The sequence below is a fragment of the Callospermophilus lateralis genome, chromosome 10, assembly GCF_048772815.1.
Source record: "Callospermophilus lateralis isolate mCalLat2 chromosome 10, mCalLat2.hap1, whole genome shotgun sequence".
NCBI lineage: Eukaryota > Metazoa > Chordata > Mammalia > Rodentia > Sciuridae > Callospermophilus > Callospermophilus lateralis.
In genome coordinates this window covers 2,558,280-2,566,362 of record NC_135314.1, presented here as the reverse complement: position 1 = coordinate 2,566,362, position 8,083 = coordinate 2,558,280, and positions in this window count along the sequence as shown.

Here is an 8,083-nt window from a genome sequence, read left to right as displayed (position 1 = left end):
TAATGAGTGCTGTTCTGCCTAAAGGAACTGCCCTCAGTGAACCAGATAAGGTCAGGCTTGGTGAGTGGTCCCTCAGAAATGGAAGAATGACGGGGAGGAATTCATCCAAGGTTTCCAAGCAATTATGAGCTGGTGTGTCAGATGCGGGGGTCGTTGGGAGCAGTGAGGCAGGGTTCAGTGCAGAGCAGGGGAGGAACGTAATATTAGGGTTTTCTAGAAAGGAAGTGAGGAGCGACAGGACTCTGGATGGAGGAAGGGTTTGAAGGCCCTTATAAGCTAGAAGATCCTTCAAGTGATGTGGGGAGTGGATAGTTAAAGGGGCCCTGAAAGTCAGCTTAGAGGCTTCTTTGTGTAAAATTTGTCCAGCAGCCAGAGCTCTTAGCAAGGGACCCACTCACGGATGGTAGGGTCTAGTTGCTTGGACAGATATGCCACAGGTGCAAATATAGGCCCATAAGTTTGGCCCAAAACCCCAAGTGCCTGCCCCCCTTTTTCATGGACATATAGATGAAACGGTCTTGAAAGATCGGGAAGGTGAAGGGCGGGTGCCTTTAAGAGGAGTTGCTGAAGCCTGCGGAAGTGGTAGCCGGGGGAGGAGGCAAGAGATTCACCAGGGGGTCCCTTTGCTAGGTCATACAGGGGTTTGGCTAGAAGAGAGTAATTTGGGATCCAGGCCCTAAAAATACCCTGCTAGTCCTAGGAATGATAGTATTTCAGCTTTTGTATGAGGCACCGGAAGATTAGAGAGGAGCTGCCTCCTATCCAGGGTTATTTCCTTTTTCCCTGGTGCAAGGCGAAAACCAAGGTAGGTGACAGAAGACTGGGAAACCTGGGCCTTGTGGGGAGACACCCTATGTCCCTTATCCGCTAGGAAATTGAGAAGCTGGGCGGTGTGGGATTGAGTGTGTTCCCAAGAGGGACTACATAGAAGAAGGTCATCGGCATATTGAAGGAGAGTAGAGTCAGGGCAGGTCGGGTGAAAGGATGTGAGGTCCTGGCAAGAACCTGGCCAAAGAGATGGGGACTGTCCCTGAATCCCTGCGGGAGGACGGTCCAGGTAAGCTGACGAGAATGGAGGGTGTGAGGGTCAGTCCACGTAAAAGCAAAGACATCCTGAGATTCTGAGGACAAGGGAATAGAAAAGAAGGCATCTTTTAAATCTAGGACCGAGAAGTGGGTGGTAGTAGCAGGGATCTGAGAGAGGAGGGTGTAGGGGTTGGGCACTAGCGGGTGGATGGGGACCACAGAGGAGTTGATGAGGCGAAGGTCTGGAACCAGCCTGTAGGACCTGTTAGGTTTCTTAACTGCCAGAATGGGGGTGTTGAAAGGAGAGTGTGTAGGCCTAAGATACCCCTTCTGTAATAAATCATGGATGGTGGGTTCTAATCCGAGGAGGGCTGTGGTTGTGAGTGGATACTGTGGTTGACTAATATATCTTGAAGGGTCCCGTAAGACAATATGAATAGCACTGCACTTAGCCATAGAGGGTGTAGTTGTGTCCCAAACCTCAGGATTAACTGGTTTAGATAGTCGCGGGAGAGTGCATGATGGAGGTGTATCTGCCCCTAGGATCATCATGAGGAAATGAGAGGTGGGGGAGGTGGGGGGTGATATGTGAATGGTGACCTTCAATAATGAGAGTATGTCCCTTCCCAGAAGGGGAATGGCGCAGTGGCTCATAACGAGAAAGGAGTGTGTGAAGGACAAAGGGATCCCTGCATATAACATGATAAGGGGGGTGTTTTTCGAGGGAAAATCTGTTTACCTCCTACCCCGATAATATGAGTTTTTGAGGGTGTGGTAGGACCCCAATACTCCCTCAAGACCGAAAATGTGGCACCAGTGTCTAAGAGGAAGGTAATGAAGCGTCCATCCACCAGGAAGGTGACCCTGGGCTCTTGCTTCTTGATGGTAATAGTCGGGAGGGAAGGCCCAGGGCTCCGTCAGTCCTCCTCTGCCAAGCCCAGGAGAGGCTTGGGTTGCCGGGCGGCTGACCAACCTCCCCTCCGGGTTGTTGGGCAGTCTACCCCCCAGTGTCCCCTTTGGTGGCATTTTGGGCAGGGGGTGGAGAGTATCCTCGGCGAAGGACAATCCCTGGCCCAATGTCCCTCCTTACCACATTTGAAGCAAGCTCCAGGGGACGGCATGGTGATGACCTTCTCTGAGTGACCTGGGCCAGCATTTGGAATTTGGCGTTTTCAGCCCTCTGCCTACAACGTTCGCTTTCATCCTCTCTACTATGGAACACCTTGAAAGCGACTGCAAGAATTTCGGTCTGAGGAGTAGCGGGGCCCTGTTCAAGCTTCTTAATCTTGACTTTAATGTCAGGGTAGCTTTGGGCCAGGAAATACGTCATTAAGACATGACGGCCATCAGGGCCTTCTGGGTCGAGGTCTGTGTGCTGCTGGAGGGCCTTGGTTAGTCTATCCAGGAATTCTGAAGGTGTTTCTTCCTTCTTTTGAATGACCTCCTGCACCTTTTGAAAATTAATGGCCTTGTGGGTGGCCTTTTTTAGGCCCGCCAAGAGGCAGGATGCAAAAAGGTCATGAGACTGTAAGTCTCCAGGGGTATTGTAATCCCATAGAGGATCCTGCTCTGGGGCAGCATGTGGGTCCGTAGGGTGGTTGGGATTGGTCCTGTGATTTTCATCAGCATGGGCTTGGGCTAGCTCCCAGACCCGTTGCCTTTCCTCAGCGAGAAGTGTATTGGCCAGGAGCATGTAGATGTCGTGATGGGTAAGGCTGTATGCCTGCAGGACCCACTAGAACTTGCGAATGTAAGTGGTGGGATCAGTGGTGAATGAGCCTAATTTCCTCTCTAACTGAGTAATGTCCGACATGGAGAAAGGCACATGTACTCTAATAACACCCTCAGGACCAGCTACCTCACAAAGGGGTGCAATCATCATGGGAGTAGGAGAGGGTCCCTTAGACCTGGTGACAGGAGGACTGAAAGAGGCAGTCAGTGGCGGACAGGAAGGAGAGGGAGGGGAAGGGGATGTCTCAGCAGAGGAGGAGGAGGTGGGACCGGTGGAAGGGAGCGGGGGGAGGGGGATGAAACGGAAGGCTGAGGATCGGTGGAATCAGGCGGAAGAGGGTGTAGCGGGAGAGGAGGGGCAGATGGGGCTGGGGGATAAGGTGGAGGTTCATCTGATGGGTCAAATGAGGAAGAATCTGTGGAGTCAGGGGAAGAAGTAGGGGAAGGGAGGGGTTTGGCAAGGAGGACCTGAGAGGGAGAGCAGGAAGTGCAGAGGGCGGGGTGTTGGGCGAGAAGGCTAAAACCTTCAACGTATGGGACCTCTCTCCATTTTTTTAGGCGCAAGCAGTAGTTCAGAAGATCCCGGAGAAGGTTTGGGTCTAATGAGCCTTCTGGAGGCCAATGATTGTCGTTATCTAACGGATATGTGGGCCAATCTTGGGTACAGAATCTGATAAGAATTTTGGGCTTGAGATCCGGGGAAAGAGAGAGAGTAGCCAAATTCTTAAGGAGGCACTTGAGTGGTGAGTTTTCGGGTATAGACAAGGAGGCACCCATGGTTAAAGAGTGGAGGAAGGGACAGCAAAGGGAGAAAAAGAATTAACCCGGGCCGTAGGGGCTTCCTGGAAGCGTAGAGCAGATGGAGGGTCACATGGGCATCCCCGAAGTGACCAGTCCACTGCGAGTAGGCACAGAGGGCACAGCTCGGTCGTCACCGATGAAGTGCAGTCTGTGTGACCCTGTAGGGTCGAGGCCTCGGGCAACCTGACGTCAGGAAAATTTTTCCACCGGAACGAGAGAGAGTCAAGGAAGGAAGGAACAGAGCCCCAGCAGAACGCAGCTCTGGGCCGGAAGTTCAGCTCCGGGCTGAACACAGCTCTGGCAGGGCACAGCTCCGGTGGGGTGCAGCTCCGCAGAGGAGGAAGAGACCAGGGAGCCTCTCGTGTAAATCCAGAAGCCTCACGCCCCAAAGGGAAGTGGGTTGCCAAAGGGTCCACTGCAACCAGTGAAGGTCTTAGTGGGGTGCATTCCCTCCTCCTTACTGGGCGTCAGGAGCATGCCGGACAATCACGGTCACGTGCCCTGCTGGCAGCCTGAAGGGAGTTGGCGAGCCGGGAGGGGGAACTTACCTAAACCCGATCAGTGGTGAGTGCAGGGAGCCAGCACCCAAAAAGACAGACAAGGGCGAAATGTGTTGTTGGTGATGGCGGTGGCGGAGACAGGGCTTGGTTTGTCGAGCACACCATCTCCCGGGTTTCGGCACCACTGTAAGACTGGAAGTCGCCGCACCGCACTATGAATGGGAGACACCACATGACACAGATCACCGAAGAGGTTCCGCTTTATTACAAAAGGCTGTGTGTTTATATAGGTCTAAGGAGAGGTCGCAGGGCTGAGGTAGATAACGGGTTGCCCGTTTATTGGCAAGCTCTTCCATATGTCAGTTCCAGAGCCCAAGAAGTTAATTCTTTTTGGGACTAAGGCTTCCCATCAGCAGGATTCGAACATTGGCGCCGGTGGGAACGTTTTGCACCAGTGAAAGAAAAAAAGAGGAGAAAGAGGGTCGTTAGGCGCCATGTTGGGGTTTTTCTCTGGGGTGCTGCTGCCGTTATATGTTTTCCCAACACCCCTGAGGTGCAGACAGCCTGTATTGCTGGGCTGGGCACCTGCTTCCCGGGCTCTCCTGTCCACCTGGGGTCTGCTCTAACAGGGGACAACATCTCTGCTGAATGTAATTCTCTGAAAGCAGCAGCCAAAGTCTCTGCACCAAGAGAGCCAAAGGAATGGGCGACCTGCACACCCAGTACAGAGTGGCCCTGAGCTCGGGGCAGTGAGATAATGGCTCTTCTGATGCCCACCATCCAAGGCCCATGTCACCAGGAAGTCTCAAGGCCACCTGTCCAGGGATGGCATCCCCAGGAGGCCTCAGAGCTGCCAGGACCCTTGCCTTCAGTCAGGGCACAGAACCAGGCTGGAGTTTGGCTGCAGGTTTGCTGAGACACCTAGGATCTCAGATAGCCCGCTGGGTGGACAACTCCGGGGACAGGATGTTAGGGCTCTCTGTCCAGAAGTCAGCAAAATGAGTCTCCTGCTCCTCACTAAGATACTGGAGAGCCCAGAGCCCCTGTCCCATCTGGGAGGGCCAGAGCTGCAGCCTGCCCACAGCCAGGCCTGGGGTCAGGAATGAGCTGGTGCAGGCAGCTCCCTCCTGCTGGGGCTAGAAGGAGGAAGAGGAGAGGGCAGAAGGAACTGGTGTCCCCAGCTGCATGAGAGAAGGAACAGGCAGAGGTGCAGGGCCAGCCAGGAGGCTGTGTGGGGAGTGGTCTTCCCTGAGAGAGCAGTGGTCCCCAGGCCACCCAGGATCTGGGACAAGCAGGGCGCCAGGGCCTGGGCCTTCATGTGTCTGCACATGTGTGTGGACGGCCTGCAGCTCCCCACCAGGCCAGTTGATGGAGTGGCCCCTGGCCACTCAGCCTGGGGTTCCTGTCTTGAGTGGAGCCATCCTGGTGGTGGGCATGTCCAGGGCTGGGCCACAGAATCCCCAGGATACTCAGACCCTAAATTCATGGTCCCTCCACGGACCTCTGCCCCAGGCACCTTCAGGGGAGATGTGGCCCCATCTGGCAGGCAGGTGCCCATGTCATGACGGGGGCCCAGCTCTACCAGCAGCATGAACCTCCCCTCTGGTCGCCCTGGGCCATGTGATGTCTCCTGCAATGTTTGTGTCTCACTCCCCATGTCTCCTGGGACTCCTGGGCCCATTCCTGTGGCCTGTGCTGGTACCAGGCACCTGTGCTATGGTGAGAGTGTTTGGGGTCTGTTGGTCCTTGTCACCCATAGCTGCCACCTGAAGCCACCCTGAATGGGCATCTGGGAGAGTCCAGCTTGGGCTGTTACGCCAGCACCTGGAGGCTGGCTTCTGTGTCCTGCACCGAGTGCTTTCCTTTCTCTAGGGCATGCCCTTGGAGTGGGGCAGCTGGCCACACGGGTTACACTCAGCATAACCAAGAATTGTGCCAATACAATGATGCTCTGGGCAGGTCCAGGAAGGAAAGGGGACAGCGGGACATCCTCTGAGGAGGGTCCCCTGTGAGGGACCCAGGGACAATGACCCGGGCTCTGGATGCCTCTCACACGGCTGGCCAGGCTCCTCACCCCTTGGGTGGGGAGCACCCAGGCTGTCCAGCTGCTCAGCCAGCACCCTGGAACACAGTGCTCCCCCAGGCCACAAGGGCAGGAGGAGGACAGTGCGGTGGGAAGACAGGCTTGGGCCGAGGGAGGCCAGCAGGACCAGGAAAGAGTTCCGTCCCACCTCAGGGGTGTCCTGCCCACCTGGACACTGCAGGGGTGTGGAGAGGTGGCCCACAGACCTGGCAGAAGCTGCAGTCATTCCCCGTCACCTGCAAGCAGGTGCCCAGGGCCTTCCTGTGCCTGGTTTGCAGGCTTCTGCAGACCTGCTCGGCTGCTGTGCTGAGCTGGTGGTCTCCTGGCCGGGGAGCAGGACTCCCGCTCTGCAGAGAAGCTCCTCCTGTGGCCTCTCCCCGGCAGAGACACCTCTGTCTGCACAGCCAGCCTCAGCCTCAGGCCCCCAGGAAGTGCCGGCCCCGGGAGCTGGGAGGTGGCAGGGCTCCAGCCCATGAGCCCAGCCCCATGATGATTCCCCACCAGGGCCTGTGCCAGGGTGACAAGACTGGGTCGTGTCTAGCATTCTGGGGACCCCCTCCTCGGGGTGGCCATGGCCAACAGAGAGCCTCACAGAGGGTAAAGGTAGGGGCTTTTCTGAAACCAAGAACCCTCAGTGGGACTTCAGTGTGGGCCCCAGGGCTCTCCAGGAGGAGAAAGGGACATAGTGAAGGGCCCGGAGCTGGGAGGCTGGGTGCCCTCCCACACCTCGCCCGGCTGTGGCCCTCCAGGACACACACCTGGGGGAGCCACCCCCAGCTCCACCCCAGCCCTCCCCTCCCCTTCCGTCCTCCCAGAGGCTTTCCTGGTCCCATTTCCACCAGGCAGCGCTGGACAGAGGACACCCAGCCCCAGCCCCGTGGTCTGAAGCTCATGGTGGTGGGGCCTGCGTCAGGAGGAACCCGGAACACAGACCCACCATGCAGGCCCAGAGAGGAAAAGAAGTCAACAGAGACGCCTCTGAGAATAGAAAGAATGGACCGCCAGGTCGTCCCGCTCCAGGCCACTGTCAACCAGAAGCTGCTGTTAGCCCCTGGCAGGACAGCGTCCAGGACCCAGGGCAGTGGCAGCTCCGGCTCTGCCCTGGGCCCTGTCTCTCCTCCATCCCAGGATGACTGCTGGTGTCCCCACAGGAGCTCTGACTCTACAGGCAAGTGGCACTGTCAATGGGGGGGGGGAACCTTCCAGAAGCCATCTGTGATCAGGTGGGAGGGAGGGCGGGCAGAGAGGAGAGGCCCCGGGGCAGCCTTTGGGTGCGGCCCCTGCCCAGAGGCTTGTGTGAGCAGGGAAGGAGGGTGTCCTCGTGGGCCTGTCACAGAGCACCAGGCTGGGTGACTGGCAGGGAGCAGAAATGTATTCCGAGCGTTCTGGAAGCTGGAAGCCAAGATCTGGACCGTTGTCTGCTGAGGGCCTCTTGCCGGGTCTCCCTGTGGTGGAAGGGCAAAGAGAGAAGGCTGGGCAGGAGAGGAGGCCGCCACAGTCCTCAGTCCACACACAGCGGTCCTCCCGGGGGTGGGGCCTCGCAGCCAGCCTGAAGGGGCCACCTCTGGGCATCGCGTGGTGCCAACTGAATGCCGACGTTAGTCCTGGAGGAACGCCCGCTCCGTGGGGCAGGGGCTGCGCAGGGCACAGGCGGGGTCTCAGAGTGCACGGGGGGGTGGGGGAGGCTGCTCCCAGTGCCCGTGGGATCCAGCCACAGGCCCTTGCGAGGCTCCGGGGGGACAGGGGCCCGTCACTTCACAGTCTGCCCCAGCAGCACTGGTGAGAAGCCCAGCCCACCCCGGCCACCCACCTGATGTGGCCAACTGCGCAGCTGTGGGCCGGCCACGCCCGATTCCCACCGCTCCCCGTGACGCAGGGCACCTGGGAGAAGAGTGTTGGTGCCCTTCCCGGGGGCCGTCGTAGCCACCAGAGGCCAAGGTCA